Here is a 21988-nt window from a genome sequence, read left to right on the forward strand (position 1 = left end):
TACGGAATAAAAATATTCCAAAACATGCATCTTGTTTGCAACAAGGCACTAAAATAATACTGCAAAGAAATGTGGCAAAACAATTAACTTTTTGTCCTGAATGCAAAGTGTTACGTTTCGGTCAAATACAATACAACACATTACTGAGTACAACTCTCTATATTTTCAAGTATAGTGGTGTCTGCATTGTGTTATGGGTATGCTTGTAATCGTTAAGGACTGGGGAGTTTTCCAGGATAAAAAATAAACGGAAAAGAGCTAAGCACAGGCAAAATCCTAAAGGAAAAACTAGTTAAGTCTGCTTTACACCAGACACTGGGAGATTAATTCACCTTTCAGCAGGACAATAACCTAAATCAAATCTACACAGGAGTTTGCTTACCAAGAAGACAGTGAATGTTCCTGAGTGGCCGAGTTACAATTTTGACTTAAATTTACCTATAGAATCATGGCTTCTGAAACGTCGATCAACAACAGTATTGTTGTCACAGAAGATGTTGACCGAGTGGAATGCCTGGTTGAAGAGGTTTATGATGGCTAAGGAGATGGAGAAAATTCTGGTGTTTGATTGCAAATATGCGGAGGAAGTCGAAAAGATAACATACAGAAAGCTGTTGAATAAAACACCTGTCCAGATGACATCTTCAAACTAAGTGCAACCATGGCATCCATGACAGAGAGGGAGAAGCGTCCATCCATGTATACGGGTAAGAGCTACATTTTCAGATATTATACATTTCTAATTTTGTCAGAAAGTTGTTTTCATTGCAAGTTAAAGCGTACTGTTAGCTAGCTAGCTAATGTTAGCTGGCTGGCTCGCTAGCTAACGTTATGTGTATGATAAGTGCAGTAATATTATTTGTATCTCAGAAAGCCATTTGCATTGCTAGTTATGGCCTTATGTCAGCTATTGAACCTAGTTAGTTAGCTTTTGCTACCTGCAGATTCATGCATGGTAGTAACGTTATGAGTTGGGATTATGGTTAATTGTTTAGCTAGCTAGCTACATGTCTAAACAAAATAATCCACTATGCACGTAACCATTTCACTGTGCCGTTTACACCTTCTGTATCCTGTGCATGTGGCAAATAAACTTAGATTTTATACAGTGTGTGTTTACCAGGGATGGTAATGTGAAGAACAACATGTCCTGCACCAAAGTCAAATTAGGATATAACATTAGGCCAACGAGACAGTGTCCAAGTTCTAAAATTCTCTGGTAGAATGCCCTGCTTTTATTTTGTCACACTCATGACCGTAAGCTATTTTCTGTAATTAGCTCGCCATCAACTTGTAAATAATGATCTTGTTGTGAGTTTATTTTCCTGACATAAACCCAGTTCTATGAACCAAGCGCAATTAGTTTTTTGTTTCAGAGTTCTCTAATGGGGTCGCAAACCCTAGTTTTGGGAACACTGCTTTAATGACACGTTTTTTTGCTGGAAATACCAGGTTACCCGGGAAAAATGTATTTACTCTTGGGATGGAACATTTGTAAAATAACAGAAAATATTAAACCCTAATGAGAAGCGATCAAAATAAGGGGATGGAGTGAAACAATAGTGTGTGGATTTTAGGGGTATCATGACCCCAATGGGTCCAGGTCTACACTGCTCAGCTGGGTTTCCGGAGGCTTGAATGGTACCTTTGTTTTTCACTAGGAGAAAAGGAATGGAACAGTACCATCAAGTTTCAAAAGTTTCATAAGCCAATCATAATAAGTAGTTCCAACACAATCTGTATCAACCTCTCATTCTAGTCTGCTCAATGGAGAAAATATTGACAGAGCACAATTCAATGAACCTAGCATTTGTAATGATGACCCTTTCTCCAATGAATGTTTAAAGTCCTGGGCTGTTGGAGCTGACTAAACACCAGGACTCTACTATTGTGACCTCTATTTTCTCCCAACTCTTTATTTATCACACACATAAGACAAAGCATATTAATTCACGGCAAACCATTAGGCCATAGGAGGCTGGCTCTATAAATCAAGGGCTCTCTAATTTACTCACACACAAAGGGAAAGCTGTTTATGACAGAGAGGGGAGGAGAGGAGAGGGAGAAAGAAGAAGCGTGGAGACCAATACATCACCAGACCAAGAAGAAGAAGAAGAAGAAGAAGAAGGGGAGGAGGGAGTAGAAAAATATTTTAAAAGACGGAGGAAGAGCAGAGGAAGGCGATGCAAGAATTCTGAGAGTGTAGTGGGGCGACGCTGAGCAGAGTGGAGAGCAAGCAGAGAAGAGAGCGGAGAGCGAGTGGAGCTTAGCCTCTGGCCTGTGTGTGTCCTTTGTTCTGTAACTGATGAAATGGTGTGTTATGGCATTTGCTGGTTATGAGTCATACACATTATCTCACCTAAAGCCATTATGGTTTTCCCCCCTCTGATAACCAGGTGGTGAATCGCATCTCTGCATGTCTGGCAGACATATCAGTGTGGATGACGGACCACCACCTCAAGCTGAACCTCGGCAAGACGGAGCTGCTCTTCCTCCCGGGAAAGGACTGCCCGTTCCATGATCTCGCCATCACGGTTGACAACTCCATTGTGTCCTCCTCCCAGAGTGCTAAGAACCTTGGCGTGATCCTGGACAACACCCTGTCGTTCTCAACTAACATCAAGGCGGTGACCCGTTCCTGTAGGTTCATGCTCTACAACATTCGCAGAGTACGACCCTGCCTCACGCAGGAAGCGGCGCAGGTCCTAATCCAGGCACTTGTCATCTCCCGTCTGGATTACTGCAACTCGCTGTTGGCTGGGCTCCCTGCCTGTGCCATTAAACCCCTACAACTCATCCAGAACGCCGCAGCCCGTCTGGTGTTCAACTTTCCCAAGTTCTCTCACGTCACCCCGCTCCTCCGCTCTCTCCACTGGCTTCCAGTTGAAGCTCGCATCCGCTACAAGACCATGGTGCTTGCCTACGGAGCTGTGAGGGGAACGGCACCTCCGTACCTTCAGGCTCTGATCAGGCCCTACACCCAAACAAGGGCACTGCGTTCATCCACCTCTGGCCTGCTCGCCTCCCTACCTCTGAGGAAGTACAGTTCCCGCTCAGCCCAGTCAAAACTGTTCGCTGCTCTGGCACCCCAATGGTGGAACAAACTCCCTCACGACGCCAGGTCAGCGGAGTCAATCACCACCTTCCGGAGACACCTGAAACCCCACCTCTTTAAGGAATACCTAGGATAGGATAAAGTAATCCTTCTAACCCCCCCCCCCTTAAAAGAGTTAGATGCACTATTGTAAAGTGGTTGTTCCACTGGATATCATAAGGTGAATGCACCAATTTGTAAGTCGCTCTGGATAAGAGCGTCTGCTAAATGACTTAAATGTAAATGTAAATGGTTATGAGCCATGCATATTATCCCACCTACGGCCCCTTGGCCTGTGTGGTGTAGCGAAGGGGACAATTCTCCCAGGGGGTAGATCAGCTTTAATATTGCAGATAGATTGTAGCTTCCATTAATGTATTTGCTGCATCATGTAGTGTGTATATGTACAGTGCATTCGGAAAGTATTCAGACCTCTTGACTTTTTCCACATTTTGTTACGTAAAATCTTTATTCTAAATTCAATTAAATAGTTTTTCCCCCTCATCAATCTACACACAATACCCCATAATGACAAAGCAAAAACATGTTGTTTGTTTTAATTTTTGCAAATGTATTAAAAATAAAAAACTGAAATATCATGTTTACATACAGTACCAGTCAAAAGTTTGGACACACCTACTCATTCAAGGGTTTTTCTTTATTTTGACTATTTTGTACATTGTAGAATACTAGTGAAGACATCAAAACTATGAAATAACATAAGGAATCATGTAGTAACCAAAAAAGTGTTTAACAAATCAAAATATATTTTAGATTCTTCAAAGTAACCACCCTTTCCTTGATCATTTATTCTATATATTTTCAAAGAAGCGTGTATCATCATTATTTGGACTGTATAGATTAATGAGCCAAATCTATTTATCGTCCAATAGCATATTTAAAATTATCCATCTACCTTGCGGATTTGTTTAGACAATTTGCACATTCAAATAAAAAAATGTGTTAATTAATATCATCACCCCTTTTGAGTTTCTTTCCCCCCCACCCCCCCAGTCCTTTTCCCACACAACTTCATCTAAAAGTAGTTGAATGAGTTTCTTATAAACAATAGATATTATATTCCTTCTCTTTTAGCCAGGTAAATACTGATCGTCTTTTCTTATTATCTGCTAAGCCATTACAATTGTAACTGGCTATACATATTTCACCATTTACCATAATCAATCAAATCAAACTTTATTTTCACATGCGCCAAATACAACAAGTGTAGACATTACCGTGAAATGCTTACTTACACGCCCTTAACAAACAGTGTAGTTCAAGGAGAGTTAAGAAAATATTTACCAAATAAACTAAAGTAAAAAATGATAAAAAGGAAAACACAATAAAATAACAATAATGAGGCTATATAGAGGGGGTACCGGTACCGAGTCGTCAATGTGCGGGGGTACAGGTTAGGTCATTTGTATATGTAGGTAGGGGTGAAGTGACTATGCATAGATAATAAACAGCGAGTAGCAGCAGTGTACAAAACAAATGGGGGGGTGTCAATGTAAATAGTTCGGTGGCCATTTTATTAATTGTTCAGCAGTCTTATGGCTCGGGGGTAGAAGCTGTTAAGGAGCCTTTTGGTCCTAGACTTGGCGCTCAGGTACCGCTTGCCGTGCGGTATTAGAGAAAACAGTCTATGACTTGGGTGACTGGAGTTCAAACAATTTTTGGGGCTTTCATCTGAGGTCCTGGATGGCAGGAAGCTTGGCCCCAGTGATGTACTGGGCCGTACGCACTACCCTCTGTAGTGTCTTACGGTCAGATGCCGAGCAGTTGCCAAACCAGGCGATGATGCAACCGGTCAGGATGCTCTCAATGGTGCAGCTGTAGAATTTTTTGAGGATCTGGGGACCCATGCCAAATCTTTTCAGTCTCCTGAGGGGGAAAAGGTGTTGTCGTGCCCTGTTCACGACTGTCTTGGTGTGTTTGGACCATGATAGTTTGTTGGTGATGTGGACACCAAGGAACTTGAAACTCTCGACTTGCTCCACTACAGCCCCATCGATGTTAATGGGGACCTGTTTGGCCTGCCTTTTCCTGTAGTCCACGATCAGCTCCTTTGTCTTGCTCACATTGATGGAGAGGTTGTTGTCCTGGCCAGGTGTCTGACCTCCTCCCTATAGGCTGTCTCATTGTTGTCGGTGATCAGGCCTACCACTGTTATGTCGCCAGCAAACTTAATGATGGTGTTGGAGTCGTGTTTGGCCACTCAGTCGTGGGTGAACAGGGAGTACAGGAGGGTACTAAGTACACACCCCTGACGAGCCTCAGTGTTGAGGATCAGCATGGCAGACGTGTTGTTGCCTACCCTTACCACCTGGGGTGCGGCCTGTCAGGAAGTCCAGGATCCAGTTGCAGAGGGAGGTGTTTAGTCCCAGGGTCCTTACCCTAGGTTTGTGGGCACTATGGTGTTGAACGCTGAGCTGTAGTCAATGAACAGCATTCTCACATAGGTGTTCCTTTTGTCCAGGTTGGAAAGGGCAGTGTGGAGTGTGATTGAGATTGCATCATCTGTGGATCTGTTTGGGCAGTATGCGAATTTGAGTGGGTCTAGGGTATCCGGGAAGATGGTGTTGATGTGAGCCATGACCAGCCTTTCAAAGCAATTCATTGGCTACCAGTGCTACGGGACGGTAATCATTTATGCAGGTTACCTTCACTTCCTTGGGCACAGGGACTATGGTGGTCTGCTTGAAACATTACATTTACATTTAAGTCATTTAGCAGACGCTCTTATCCAGAGCGACTTACAAACATGTAGGTATTACAGACTTGGTCAGGGAGAGGTTGAAAATGTCAGTGAAGACACATGCCAGTTGGTTCGCGCATGCTTTGAGTACATGTCCTGTTAATCCGTCTGGTCCCGCAGCTTTGTGAATGTTGATCTGTTTAAAGGTTTTGCTAACATTGGCTACCGAGAGCGTTATCACACAGTCGTCCAGAACAGCTGGTGCTCTCATGCATGCTTCAGTGTTGCTTGCCTCGAAGCGAGCATAAAAGGCATTTAGCTCGTCTGGTAGGCTCGCGTCTGGGTTTCCATTTGTAGTCCGTAATAGTTTTCAAGCCCTGCCACATCTGACGAGCGTCAGAGCCGGTGTAGTAGGAATCAATCTTAATCCTGCATTGAGACTTTGCTTGTTTGATGGTTCGTCTGAGGGCATAGCGGGATTTTCTCAAGCATCCGGATTAGTGAGATACAAGTTTCAATTTATCCTAATATATGTTTGTTAACCTACTATTAAAAAGTACCATAATGATTGAGTGTCAATATGTGACTCGTTTCAGGAAACTAGGCGTATGTCACGCGTCACTACTTCACAGGAGAGCTATTTGAATGTAAACGTATTTTTTAAAATCAAAATGCGTTTTTGGGCGGAAATGCCTTCTAGAACATGTGAACTTTCATGTGCCTTAATTAGAAACTTGTATGCAATCTGTAAATAAGAATTAAATGGTTAAATTACAAACCTAGTTGGTTTAGTCATGGAAAAAGTGAGGAACCTTCCTGCTAGCCATGATTGGCTGAGATAATAGATGGGCTGGAGAGGCCGAGAGATTATTTTGGATTGATCTGCCATGTAGCTCGCTTCTGTCTATAACATGAGCTGGTCAGTAGGTGTAGGTAATCCTGTTGCTCTCCGCTTTCTGGAGGACCGGGTTTCGAAATCAGTGGAAGGCACGGTGGAATTATAGTATGATAGCTAAGGAGATTCTGGCCTTTGATTGCAAATACACAGAGGGAGTCGAAAAGAGAACACACAGAAGGCTGTATTAAACAGCTGTCTCCGGATTACATCTTCAAACTAAGGGCAACCATGGCATCCGTGACAGAGAGGGAGAAGCGTCCATCCATGTATACGGGTAGCTAGCTGTACCATGGTATTTGCATTGCTACTAAGTAAGCCTCCAATTGTTCTCCACTATTCCACCCGCTACAACCTCCCTCCCATCCTTCAAAAGAGCACTCAGTGCAACCCACAGAAGCATTTTGAACGCTGTCACGTCCTGACCATAGTTCTTATGTGTGTTGCTTGTTTTAGAGTTGGTCAGGACGTGAGCTGGGTGGGCATTCTATGTTGTGTGTCTAGTTTGTCTGTTTCTGTGTTCAGCCTGATATGGTTCTCAATCAGAGGCAGCTGTCAATCGTTGTCCCTGATTGAGAATCATATATAGGTGGCTTGTTTTGTGTTGGGGATTGTGGGTGGTTGTCTTCTGTCTTTGTGTTCTGCACCAGATAGGACTGCTTTCGGTTTTCACATTTTCTTGTTTTGTTGATGTAGTGTCCTCATATATTCTTTATTAAATCATGTTGAACACTAGCCGCGCTGCGTGTTGGTCCTCTCCTTCATCCCAGGAAGAAAACCGTTACAGAACCACCCACCAAACTCGGACCAAGCAGCGTAGCAACGGGCAGCAGCGACAGCAGCAGAGAAAGGAGGAATGGACATGGGAGGACGAGCTGGACGGTAAAGGACCCTGGGCAGAGCCAGAGGAGTATCGCCGCCCCAAAGCAGAGCTGGAGGCAGCAAAAGCGGAGAGGCGGCGTTTTGAGGAGCTAGCTCGGCAGCGGGAGACGGATCTGGGTTACACCACTTGGGAGGAAATAAACAGGTGGTCGGTTGACCCAGGGAGAGTGCCGGAGCCCGCCTGGGATTCCATGGAGCAATGTGCAGAGGGATACCGGCGAATGAGGTTAGCACGACAGCGCGGTAGGAAGCCAGAGAAGAAACCCCAAAAATTTCTTGGGGGGGGGGGGGATAAAGGGTAGTGTGGCGAAGTCAGGTAGGAAACCTGCGCCCACTTCCCATGCTTACCGTGGAGAGCGGGAGTACGGGCAGACACCGTGTTATGCGGAAGAGCGCACGGTGTCTCCCTGTACGTGTGCTTAGCCCGGTGCGGGTTATTCCACCTCCCCGCACTGGCCGGGCTAGATTGGGCATTGAGCCAGGTTTCATGAAGCCGGCTCAACGTATCTGGCCTCCAGTACGTCTCCTCGGGCCGGCATACATGGCACCAGCCTTACGCATGGTGTCCCCGGTTCGCCAACACAGCCCAGTGCGGGTTATTCCACCTCCCCGCACTGGTCGGGCTACGGGGAGCATGCAACCAGGTAAGGTTGGGCAGGCTCGGTGCTCAAGGGAGCAAGTACGCCTGCACGGTCCGGTATATCCGGCGCCACCTTCCCGCCCCAGCCCAGTACCATCAGTGCCGACACCACGCACCAGGCTTCCAGTGCGTCTCCAGAGCCCTGTTCCTCCTCCATGCACTCTCCCTATGGTGCGTGTCTCCAGCCCAGTGCCTCCAGTTCCGGCACCACGCACCAAGCCTCCTGTGCGTCTCCAGAGCCCTGTACGCACTGTTCCTTCTCCCCGCACTCGCCCTGAGGTGCGTGCCCTCAGCCCGGTACCACCTGTGCCGGTACCACGCACCAGGCCTATAGTGCGCTTTGAGAGTCCAGTGTGCCCTGTTCCTGCTCCCCGCACTAGCCTTGAGGTGCGTGTCTCCAGTCCGGTACCACCAGTTCCGGCACCACGCACCAGGCCTACTGTGCGCCTCAGCAGGTCAGAGTCGGCCGTCTGCCCAACGCCGCCTGCACTGCTCGTCTGCCCAGCACCATCTGTACTGCCTGCCTGCCCAACGCCGCCTGCACTGCTCGTCTGCCCAGCGCCGTCTGAGCTGCCTGCCTGCCCAGCGCCATCTGAGCCATCCGTCTGCCAAGCGCCATCTGAGCCATCCGTCTGCCCAGCGCCATCTGAGCCATCCGTCTGCCCAGCGTCATCAGAGCCGCCCGTCTGTCCCGAGGCGTCAGAGCCGTTCGTCAGTCAGGAGCCGCTAGAGCCGTCCGTCAGTCAGGAGCCGCTAGAGACGTCCGTCAGTCAGGAGCCGCTAGAGCCGCCAGCCAGTCAGGAGCCGCCAGAACCGCCAGCCAGTCAGGAGCCGCCAGAGCCGCCAGCCAGTCAGGAGCCGCCAGAGCCGCCAGCCAGTCAGGAGCCGCCAGAGCCGCCAGCCAGTCAGGAGCCGCCAGAGCCGCCAGCCAGTCAGGAGCCGCCAGAGCCGCCAGCCAGTCAGGAGCCGCCAGAGCCGCCAGCCAGTCAGGAGCCGCCAGAGCCGTCAGCCAGTCAGGAGCCGCCAGAGCCGCCAGCCAGTCAGGAGCTGCCAGAGCCGCCAGCCAGTCAGGAACTGCCCTCCAGTCATGAGCTGCCCTCCAGTCATGAGCTGCCCTCCAGTCATGAGCTGCCCTCCAGTCATGAGCTGCCCTCCAGTCATGAGCTGCCCTTCAGTCCGGAGCTGCCATTAGTCCGGAGCTGCCCTTCAGTCCAGAGCTGCCCTTCAGTCCAGAGCTGCCTCTCTGTCCTGAGCTACCCCTCTGTCCTGAGCTACCTCTCTGTCCTGAGCTACCTCTCTATCTAGGGGGGACCTTTGTGAAGGTTCCTAGACCAGGGTCGGGGGCGAGGGTCGCCACTCAAAGGACGCTAAGGAGGGGGACAAAGACAATGGTGGAGTGGTGTCCTCGTCCTGCGCCAGAGCCGCCACCGCGTACAGATGCCCACCCAGACCCTCCCCTTGAGATTTAGGGGTGCGTTCGGAGTCCGCACCTCAGGAGGGGGGTACTGTCACGTCCTGACCATAGTTCTTATGTGTGTTGCTTGTTTTAGAGTTGGTCAGGACGTGAGCTGGGTGGGCATTCTATGTTGTGTGTCTAGTTTGTCTGTTTCTGTGTTCAGCCTGATATGGTTCTCAATCAGAGGCAGCTGTCAATCATTGTCCCTGATTGAGAATCATATATAGGTGGCTTGTTTTGTGTTGGGGATTGTGGGTGGTTGTCTTCTGTCTTTGTGTTCTGCACCAGCTAGGACTGCTTTCGGTTTTCACATTTTCTTGTTTTGTTGATTGTAGTGTTCTCATATATTCTTTATTAAATCATGTTGAACACTAGCCGCGCTGCGTGTTGGTCCTCTCCTTCATCCCAGGAAGAAAACCGTTACAAACGCGCTGATCTCGATTGTATTTTATACAGTTATTTAAAATATATATGAAAAAATGTTGCGTACCTCAATTTCTACAATGAACGAATAATATGCCTAATAATGTAGGCAGTTAATGCGAAGGATTGTTACATAACCAGGATTGCCTTTACAAAAATTACATTTTAGCAAACAGTTATTGTGATTCATCCTATATTGTCCCGAACATCATTACCCCATAGCAACAGATGTGGGACACACACACACACACACACACACACACACACACACACACACACACACACACACACACACACACACACACACACACACACACACACACACACACACACACACACACACTCATCACCCTTCCCCCACAAACAACCACAAGCTCAGATGTTCAACAGTTGTTCCATCCCTGAGCCTAACTCAAGAAAGGACTTGATGTGCGAATGCGCATACATCTGTAGCTGTTTGAGAGGGCATGCAAAATTTAGCAAGAATGGGGAGATTTGATTAATTAATGTCAAGTCCTAGCTGATGGAGCTCAGATACACCCCCTTCCCCTGAAACACCTACACGCGGTCCCTTGTTGTGACCATTTTCCCAAGTATCTCTGTACAGTCAGACCTTTGGTTATTTTGTACCACCAGGGCCACAATAATTTGCCCCCTCTCTGATTGTCCGAGTGCAACCGCCTCCCCATGGGTTACTGTAGCTAATGTTGCCAGAACTGCCACTACCCTGGGTGGGGGCACCCCACCGGAATCCTCACCGGCTAGGTACTAGATCGTCAAGTTTCTCATTAGCAGCTTTAAGAAATTGCTTGTTTATTATGCTCACCCATCCGGGAGCTTTGGCTTTGTAGGACCAACCCTGCCAGGTAGGCTCAGAATCTTGAGGAGCGGTGTTGCTTTAGTGGGTCTCTGACCGCACTTATCTTTCTGTCTTGGCTGCGTATAGGCTACTTCTCCTTAGTGTATGGGCTGCTCAGGTGGGAGTCTAGGGTATAGGGTTAGGGACTGTTCCGTCATGATAGGACAATAAATAAATAAATAATATTTATAATTTATTTTAAACCGTAATTCCCATATCTGCACAAAATTGAAAGCTCTCTGTCACAATTCCTGCTCGCAGACACACATGGCCTCTGGAACTTAACTTAACACACTTTTCCAAACACAAAAACACACAACCCACCTTCCATCACAATACACCTGCACATACCCACATACTGTGCCTTCTATGTCCTCTGTTTGCTGCGTTTTTATCCCTACCATGTTGATTCATACCTAATTTCAGGATTTTTTTTCATCTCTGTCCTCTCTGTCCGAAACGGTGTACACTTTCGAGTTTGATTTTGTCGTCAGTATCGCCTAGAATCTGTAGCGCTTTAAGAAATACCGTTCTCCTTTTTAAGTTCTCCTTTTTAACGTTCGTTTCAATCGTATTGACTGTACCTTTGAGCTTGTTTGTTTCTTTCTCCACTGTCGCAGCTTTTTCGTCACCTTTATATCTTTACTGACTAGTTCGAGTATGTTTATCATTTATCGACTTTAGCAAGCCAGTTCTTACACTTACCATAAATCGTCTGTGTCCGTCGAGGAGTCTCATTTTCTTTTGGGGATTTGGTTCTCCATCCTTACTCTCCGACATGTTTGGGTGTTGATTGTGTTGGGGATTTAGGTCGATACATTTCTCTATAATTTATTTTGTGTTGTTATCCAGATTGAAGGTCATTACCCACGAGTATGTGGAGTGAAGTGCTAATATTTAGTCAAACTTACAGATATTCAATGTTACGTTTTTATCTTGAGGCATTCTGCAATGCTGTGTTCAGTCCGCCATGGCACCTAGCTTTTTCTCACATTTCTCTTTCTCCCAGGACTCTTAGCAAGCTGACTAATTAGCTAAGAGAAGCCCCTTTATATGCTTCCTTTCCCCCTCATCTATCTTGCTCTTTTTCTCTCGCTTATCCTCCATCCGTCTGTTAATCTCTCCCTCCCTCCATCCCTCCCTGTCCCTCTCTATTCTTCTCATTCTCCATCCCTCTCTCAATCTATCTCTGTGGCAGTAAATGCCTCTAATCCTATTCTGATAATTAGAGTAAATTGAACCTAACACGGTTGCTGCAAATGCCTGTTAACGTTAACAGATTACAGTTCGCTAGCGCTGTGAACACATAAACACCAATTCCCCCTGTGGTTAAAAGCCTTCATTTAAGTCACATAATTCTTTCCTATCTCCATTTTATCTCATCTCCTCTCCTCTCTCCACTGTGTGACTGTGCGAGGGGGATTGATGGATATACAGGGGTCTCTCATGCAATAAATGACTTGGACATTCGCACTCAGCCCTCCTCTTTCTCTCCCTCGCTTTCTCTCCCTGCTCCCCCATGTCTGTCTAACGCGCTCCCCTCTCACCTGAGGAAATGTTAAGTATGGGCCGGGAGCGCTGGAGCAAGGCCCACTCACTTTACCATACCTCATTCTGATGAGCAGAGCCCAGGGAGTGGTACAATGGGCAACCACATCACATCACTCCTCATCTCTTTCTTCCTCCCCACTTAGTCATTGTCTGTCTCTCCCTTTCGCTCTCTCTTTCGCTCTTTCTCCACTTATCCCTCTCTCTCTCTCTCACTGCCTGTCATTTAACCATGGCTTCAGAGGTGAAGGGGCTAATCCACGTGGCTTCCAGTAGTGTTATTTGGGAGCTGGCCTGCCTCCTCCTATATCCCGGAGCACAATTTACTACCCGTCTACGTATCCATATGAGGGAACATTACCAAACTTTACAGTTCAAAGGAACCCTCACACGCTCACACAAATGGATAATGTTAAGCAGGGCAATGAAAAAGAGACCCCATATCACCTTGTATCAGAGAAGGACCCCTCAGAACAGCTTTGAACATTGTAGAGTTCTAGTATGGATTTAAAAAAATTAAATACTGTTTTTCTGTACATGCCTTGTCTTCTTTAGAATACTGAAGGGCATCATGTGTTTAAAACGTGCATTTAAGAACCAGTTTGGATAATGTCTTTTGATTGGTGGCTCTGGAGGGGTAGCACATTGGAGAACCAAACTGCATCCTATTCCCTATATATTGCATAGGGCACTGTTCAACAGTAGTGTAACAATGTAATGTTAACGTAATAACACTGGTTAATGTCATAGCACGGTTAAGCTGCACACCAGCTTTTCAAGGGACTGCTCCTTTGACATGACGTGGAAAAGAGGTGACAAAACGGATTGTAATGACGCAGCCGACCACTGGATGAAGCCAGAGACACGTTTATTTGACAGAGAAGCCTCTGTCTTAGGAATGTCTCGTTTGTTTTGTTCTCACTTATAAAAATGGTGGGAAACACATATAATAAGTCATGCAAACATATTATCAGTTACAACCAGTAAATCTAGTGCCCGAAATCCGGGCACTGTAAGCTTAACTGGTTTTAAGAGTGATCTGTTCTCACGCTGTTGGAGCTGATCCAGGCAGGAGCACATCAGATGAGGAGGGGCATGTATGAAACATCCGAAACATGATTGTTTTCTTCCCGTGTCGCTGTGTGATTGTGTGTTATCTGCACTGTAAGCTGTATAAGTATGTACGTAAGCATGTACAATTAGTGTGACGTTTGCATATTATGTACCTCAGTATTTGTGTTGTTGTGTATGAAGCACTGGGTGCAGAAGCAGGTATCACTGCTCTGCTATTGCCTGAGTGTGGTTACAGAGACCAGGGAGGGAGTCATTACCTATAGCGTACCTCACCCCAGAGCACAGCATGGTACAGCATCACACAAAGAGACTAGATGACATTCAACTCTAACAGACATGTGTGGCTATACACACACACTTCCATACAAGTACAAACTCAAAGGCACATGAAGGCGAAGAGGAAATATGCACACGCACGCACCTACACACACACACACACACACACACACACACACACACACACACACACACACACACACACACACACACACACACACACACACACACACACACACACACACACACACACACACACACACACACACACACACACACACAGACACACAAACACGCACGCACACGTGCACACATACACACGCTGTGACTTTGGTTCATCCAAGAGGTCTCTCCCTTTGATAAGTCATTGCGGATGAAGCCACAACAAAGGAAGAGAAGAGCTGCAACCAGCCTCCACTGGCGCCTGCTCACTCACAACCACTAAGCCTGGCCAGAAGCAACCAACCAACTTCCATCTCAAATAAACATTTATCCGGCACTGGGGAGTATATAAGTCTGTAATGTGTACAGTACCAGTTCACCGTTTGGACACACCTACTCATTCCAGGGTTTTTCCCTATCTTTAAAGAAACACTATGAAATAACACATATGGAATCATGTAGTAACCAAAAAAGTGTATATTTTATTTTTGAGATTCTTCAAAGTAGCCACCCTTTGCCTTGATGACAGCTTTGCACACTCTTGGCATTCTCTCAACCAGCTTCATGAGGTAGTCACCTGGAATGCATTTCAATTAACAGGTGTGCCTTGTTAAAAGTTAATTTGTGGAATTTCTTTCCTTCTTAATGCATTTGAGCCAATCAGTTGTGTTGTGACAAGGTAGTGGTAGTATGGAAGATAGCCCTATTTGGTAAGAGACCAAGTCCATATTATGGCAAGAACAGCTCGAATACGCAAAGAGAAACAACAGTCCATCATTACTTTAAGACATGAAATTCAGTCAATGCAGAACATTTCAAGAACTTTGAAAGTTTCTTCAAGTGCAGTCGCAAAAATCATCAAGTGCTATGATGAAACTGGCTCTCATGAGGACTGGCACAGGAAAGGAAGACCCATAGTTACCTCTGCTGCAGAGGATAAGTTCATTAAATTTAACTGCACCTCAGATTGCAGCCCAAATAAATGCTTCACAGAGTTCAAGTAACAGACACATCTCAACATCAACTGTTCAGAGGAGACTGCGTGAATCAGGCCTTCATAGTCGAATTGCTGCAAAGAAACTACTTCCTAAGGACACCAATAAGAAGAAGAGATAAGAAGAAGAGACTTGTTTGGGCCAAGAAACACGAGTAATGGACATTAGACCGGTGGAAATGTGTCCTTTGGTCTGATGAGTCCAAATTTGAGATTTTTGGTTCCAACCGCTGTGTCTTTGTGAGATGCAGAGTAGGGGAACGGATGATCTCTACATGTGTGGTTCCCACTGTGAAGCATGGAGTAGGTATGATGGTGTGATGGTGTGGGGGTGCTTTGCTGGTGACACTGTCAGTGATTTATTTAGAATTCAAGGCCCACTTAACCAAGACTGCTACCACATCATTCTGCAGTGCTACGCCATCCCATCTGGTTTGCGCTTCGTGGGACAATCATTTGTTTTCCAACAGGACAATGACACAAAACGCACCTCCAGGCTGTGTAAGGGCTATTTGACTAAATACAAATATTTTGTATTTATTTATTGGACATAGAGAACCGGTTGAGCCTTGTTAATCATGTTATATATACCCACTGTATATAGAGACATATAGTTGAAATATGAGTGCCATAAAAAGGGATACAAGATGTATGGGAAGAAAACAATTTGACGTGACATGAAGGCTTTTCTTTGATTGCACGGAGATGAAGAGAGAGGCTTGGGAGAGAGAGTTGCCTTGGCAGGGAGAGTTCTCTACTTTGTCTCTCCCCCTCTCTCTTTCTCTCCCTCTGCTTCCCCAGTATTTCCTTCTCTCCGGGCTCTGTACAGCTCTGTGACTCCAGCTCAACAGATGGGCGAACGCTTCATTACCTTTAATATGTCCAACATCAATTAGACGGGAGGTAATTGGGAAATCGCGGAGGTGATTGGAAGGTAGTGTGGCCGCATGCAAACACGTAAACACACACACACACACACACACACACACACACACACACACACACACACACACACACACACACACACACACACACACACACACACACACACACACACACACACACACACACACACATAAAAGACCTTGTGGTAATGAATGGGTGTCATCAAGCACAAAATATGCCAACAGCCTGGCATTAAGGGATGGCAAGAAGTACTTCATTACTTCTTTATGACCTTTCTTGTAGCTGTGAGAGATGAGTGTCCTCCCATCCCTTCCCTGCTTGGTGTGTGTGTGTGTGTGTGTGTGTGTGTGTGTGTGTGTGTGTGTGTGTGTGTGTGTGTGTGTGTGTGTGTGTGTGTGTGTGTGTGTGTGTGTGTGTGTGTGTGTGTGTGTGTGTGCGCGTGTGTGTAGATGCACCTGCCAGCCGGGCCAAGTTACAGTATACAGGTGAAGTTGGAGTCATTAAAACTCATTTTTCAACCACTCCACAAATTTCTTCTTAACAAACTATAGTTTTGGCAAGTCGATTAGGACATCTCCTTTGTGAATGACACAAGTACTTTTCCAAAAATTGTTTACAGACAGATTATTTCACTTATAATTCACTGTATCACAATTCCAGTGGGTCAGATGTTTACATACACTAAGTTGACTGTGCATTTAAACAGCTTGGAAAATTCCAGAAAATTATGTCATGGCTTTAGAAGCTTCTGATAGGCTAATTGACATCATTTGAGTCAATTGGAGGTGTACCTGTGGATGTATTTCAAGGCCTACCCTAAACTCAGTGCCTCTTTGCTTGACATCATGGGAAAATAAAAAGAAATCAGCCAAGACCTCAGAAAAAAAAATGTAGACCTCCACAAGTCTGGTTCATCCTTGGGAGCAAATTCCAAAACGCCTGAAGGTATCACGTTCATCTGAACAAACAATAGTACGCAATTATAAACACCATGGGACCACGCAGCCGTCAGAACATCAGCAAAGGACCTTGTGAAGATGCTGGAGGAAACAGGTAAAATATATCTTTCCACAGTAAAACGAGTCCTATATCGACATAACCTAAAAGCCGCTCAGCAAGGAAGAAGCCACTGCTCCAAAACCGCCATAAAAAAGCCAGACTACGGTTTGCAAATGCACATGGGGACAAAGATTATACTTTTTGGAGAAATGTCCTCTGGTCTGATGAAACAAAAATAGAACTGTTAGGCCATAATGACCATCGTTATGTTTGGAGGAAAAGGGGGACGCTTGCAAGCCAAAGAACACCATCCCAACCGTGAAGCACAGCGGTGGCAGCATCATGTTGTGGGGGTGCTTTGCTGCAGGAGACACTGGTGCACTTCACAAAATAGATGGCATCATGAGGTAGGAAAATTATGTGGATATATTGAAGCAACATCTCAAGACATCAGTCAGGAAGTTAAAGCTTGGTCGCAAATGGGTCTTCCAAATGGACAGTGACCCCAAGCATACTTCCAAAGTTGTGGCAAAATGGCTTAAGGACAACAAAGTCAAGGTATTGGAGTGGCCATCACAAAGCCCTGACCTCAATCCCATAGAAATTTTGTGGGCAGAACTGAAAAAGTGTGTGCGAGCAAGAAGACCTACTAACCTGACTCAGTTGCACCAGCTCTGTCAGGAGGAATGGGCCAAAATTCACCCAACTTATTGTGGGAAGCTTGTGGAAGGTTATCCGAAACGTTTATCCAAGTTAAACAATTTAAAGGCAATGCTACCAAATACTAATTGAGTGTATGTAAACTTCTGACCCACTGGGAATGTGATGAAAGAAATACAAGCTGAAATAAATCATTCTCTCAAGTACTATTCTGACATTTCACATTCTCAAAATAAAGTGGTGATCCTAACTGACCAAAGACAGGGAATGTTTCTTAGGATTAAATGTCAGGAATTGTGAAAAAATGAGTTTAAATGTATTTGGCTAAGGTGTATGTAAAAATTAAAACTAAACTGATATTATTTTTCAATGACCATCGTTGGTTACTGCCTTTCAAAGTGTGTTTCAATCAAAAGTTTTGGAGTTTTGGGAAAACATGGTCACATAAATAACTGAGGGAGATTTTACAGAAATTATGTTACCAAACTTTGCATTTGCACAGTTCTTCCAGTAAATAGTTTTTGTAAAATGTTCACAGACTATGAAATGATGACTTCTTCCTAAATATTTGGTCAAATTATGCATTTTCTGTATGGTTTCCTAGAAACAATTGTAGCTCAACTTACTCAACTTTTGAGCTAACGTAAGTTACTTTTGAGGTTGTAAGTCACAAGAACATTTCCCAGGACATAGACATATCTGATATTTGCGGAAAGCTTAAATGATTGTTATTCTAACTGCACTGTCCAATTTACAGTATCTATTACAGTGAAGGAATACCATGTTATTGTTTGAGGAGAGTGCACAGTTTTGAAAAGTTATTAACCTGTTGAGGACAAGGGGGTGCTGTTTTCACTTTTGGAGAAAATCGTATGATTTTTAAACGGCCTCGTACTCAATTCTTGCTCGTACAATATGCATATTATTATTACTATTGGATAGAAAACAGTCTCTAGTTTCTAAAAACGTTTGAATTATTTCTCTAAGTGAAACAGAACTCCTTTTACAGACCATTTCCTAACCGGAAGTGAGATTTCCAAAAGCGAACTCTCTCTTCAGGAGCTTGTCTATAAAAGGGCATGTCACTTATGACTGTAGAAACACGTCATACGCCTTCGCCTGGGTGTAATGCGGAAGTGAGAGAAAAAATCAGTTGATTATCTCGACCAGGGACTGAACACAACGTCTTGGACTGAGACGTGCGCACTTTTATTTATTTCCTGGGCGCGAAGTCTGACCTGTACTCGGCTCATTGAAGAACCTTTTTAAAGGTGAATATGATCTCTGGCTTCGATTTTCTTTGATACATGTCACAATATCATCTTAAAGTATGTTTTTTCAATATAGTTTAATTATATTATTGAAATTTATTCTGGACTTTAGACGTGATGCGACGCAAGAATTGGTTCAAGAACGAGAGGCTAGCAATGCTAGCTAATGGTGCTTGCTAATTCTGAGGGAAATCGTTCGTTATGGATCCAAATAAAGTCGGTTCTGAACAAAGGACCCCTTGGAGAACATTCTGATGGAAGATCCACAAAGATAAGGACCCAATTTGGGATGCTTTTTCATATATATCTGTCGAACTGTGCTATGCTACCGTTTGACTAGAAGCAATGCTGCTGTGTGCTAGCTATTGTAGTAAGCTAATATAACGATATATTGTGTTTTCGCTGTAAAACACTTCAAAAATCGGAAATATTGGCTCTGTTCACAAGATCTTATTCTTTCATTAGCTATCCACCATATATTGTCCTGAAATGTTTTATGATGTGTAATTAGTAGTTGACGTTGGTGTCTGTATTTTCTCTGGCTACTGCCGTGCGATTTCTGACTGTAGCTGTGATGGTGGCTATGATGGTAGCAGTAATGTAAAACTGATTTATAGCTAAAATATGCACATTTTTCGAACAAAACATAGATTTATTGTGTAACATGTTATAGGACTGTCATCTGAGGGAGTTTTTTCTAGGTTATTTAGGTTGGTTCTAGGTTGGTTCTAGGTTAGTTAGGTTAGCTACTTGCATGCTACCGTTGCTGTGAAAAACTGTCTGTCTGTCTTTTGTATTTGGTGGTGAACTAACATAAATATATGTGGTGTTTTCGCTGTAAAACACTTCAACAATCGGAAATATTGTCTGTATTCACAAGATATATTTGTCTTTCATTAGCTATCCACCATATATTTGTCTGAAATGTTTTATGATGTGTAATTAGGTAGTTGGTGTCTGTATTTACTCTGGCTACTCCCGTGCGATTTCTGACTGTAGCTATGATGGTAGCAGTAATGTAAAACTGATTTATAGCTAAAATATGCAATTCTTTTGAACAAAACATAGATTTATTGTGTAACATGTTATAGGACTGTCATCTGAGGTAGTTTTTTCTAGGTTATTTAGGTTGGTTCGAGGTTAGTTAGGTTGGCTTGTGCATGCTACCTGCAGCCTACTTGTGCTGTGAAAAATGTCTGTCTGTCTTTTTTTATTTGGTGGTGACCTAACATAAATATATGTGGTGTTTTCTCTGTAAAACATTTTAAAAATCGGACATGTTGGCTGGATTGACAAGATGTTTATCTTTCAAATGCTGTATTGGACTTGTTAATGTGTGAAAGTTAAATATTTCAATTTTGTTTTTTGAATTTGCCGCTCTGCCTTTTCAATGGAATGTGGGAGGAGTGCCGCTAGCGGCACCCGTGGCCTCAACAGGTTTAATAAACAAATTAGGCACATTTGGGCAGTCTTGATACAAAATTGCAATGGTTCATTGGATCAGTCTGAAACTTTGCACATACACTGCTGCCATGTAGTGACCAAAATCTAAATTGCACCTGGGCTGGAATAATACATTATGGCCTTTCTCTTTCATTTCTTTGTATTATTTTTTACCAGATCTAATGTGTTATATTCTCCTACATTCCTTTTACATTTCCACAAACTTAAAAGTGTTTCCTTTCAAATGGTACCAAGAATATGCATATACTTGCTTCAGGGCCTGAGCTACAGGCAGTTAGATTTGGGTATGTCATTTTAGGCGAAAATTGAAAGAAAAAAAAAGTATATATAAAAAAGTATATTGTGAAAAAAGTGCAAAGTGTTTGTTAGGAGTTATGCCTGTGTTAAAATATAATTAAAATCATTAAATTGCAAGAAAGCGATTGTTATTGTGTTGAATTGTGTTTGGGAAGGCAGTGGTAATATTTAATTCAGGACAGAAATTTGTAGGCGGCTTAACTTACACTGTCCCGTAGCTCAATTTAGCCCATACCCGGGGCAAGTTGTGCCATGAGACCACTTTTATGATACTTTTTTTTTTGTACTGTAATGTTTACATGAATTCTGATTATTTCCAGGGATACACAACATCCTTAAATATATGTAGATATCTTTGTTAGAAAGAATGTTATATTTCCCTTGACCATTATTCGAATCACACAGTTATTACCTTTCTAAGAGTAATAAGCACTTGTTTGTAGGACTTCAGGTGTTGAAACCGAAATGTACTTACCCAACCCTATCTTTCAGCCTGTTTGAGCCTTCACCGCAGATATAGGAGGATATAGAGAACCTGCTCCCTTCTAAACAAAGCACATCTAGTGTTCTTATGGAGAGTCTGTGTCTCTGAGGTCTCCCGCTGGCTGGCTGCATGATGGAGAGAGGAGAGCAGCTCTGCCTTTCTTTGTGTAAATATCATCGCTGGTCCCCGTGGACTTGCTTGGAGGAAACGCACAGAGAGGAGTGGAGAGACGGTGCCGGCAGGGGTCAGTCTTGATTTTATTACACAATGGGAAAATGGAATCAAGGTGTCAAGGGGTTTTGTTGTCGAATGCAATGGTGGATCTTATCGGGATTTCTCATATGTGCGTGTTGGATGGGGGGGGGGGGGGGGGGGGCTGTGTGTGTGTCTTTGTATGCTTGTGTTTGTGCATGTGTCGTGCGTGTTTGTGTGTCCACTTAATATTCACATTAGCTTTGTGTGTGTCTTTTCCAGTGATTCACCACCATCAGCAGTGCTAATTACTCCCGGGCCCATTGCTCTTCCAGCTCATTGTTCTCACGTGAGGTGAGCTTTATGCAGCCAGCCAGCGGGAGACCTCAGAGACACAGACTCTCCATAAGAATACCAGGTGTGCTTTGTTCGAAGCATGACACTTTAAGTAGCTCTATGTAAGTTACTCCTGGAACTCGTTCTGCTATCTCCATCACCGAGGTGGGAAGGATTACATATCAACCATATACTCATATACTATCACACACTGAAAGAGCAGGAGGGGAGCAGTGATCTTTTCTCAGCCAGTAGGTCACATCCTAACCAAATTTGAACAGCGTGAGGAAGAACCATGAAGCCGCTGAAAAATCATACCGATTTTTGTAAACATAACTTGGCAATTTCTCCCTCAGACATGGTTTGTTGTGCTTT

At 44.4% G+C, this 21988-nt stretch overlaps 1 long non-coding RNA gene across 1 annotated transcript; it reads left to right on the forward strand.

Annotated features, from left to right (window-relative positions):
* Positions 1-18726: 18726 nt before the first annotated feature.
* LOC139577851 (uncharacterized) lies at positions 18727-20716 on the forward strand. The gene is made up of 2 exons (XR_011675437.1): positions 18727-18840; positions 18953-20716. It is a non-coding gene; the product is annotated as an uncharacterized lncRNA (long non-coding RNA).
* Positions 20717-21988: the final 1272 nt, after the last annotated feature.

Source organism: Salvelinus alpinus, chromosome 6, assembly GCF_045679555.1.
Source record: "Salvelinus alpinus chromosome 6, SLU_Salpinus.1, whole genome shotgun sequence".
NCBI lineage: Eukaryota > Metazoa > Chordata > Actinopteri > Salmoniformes > Salmonidae > Salvelinus > Salvelinus alpinus.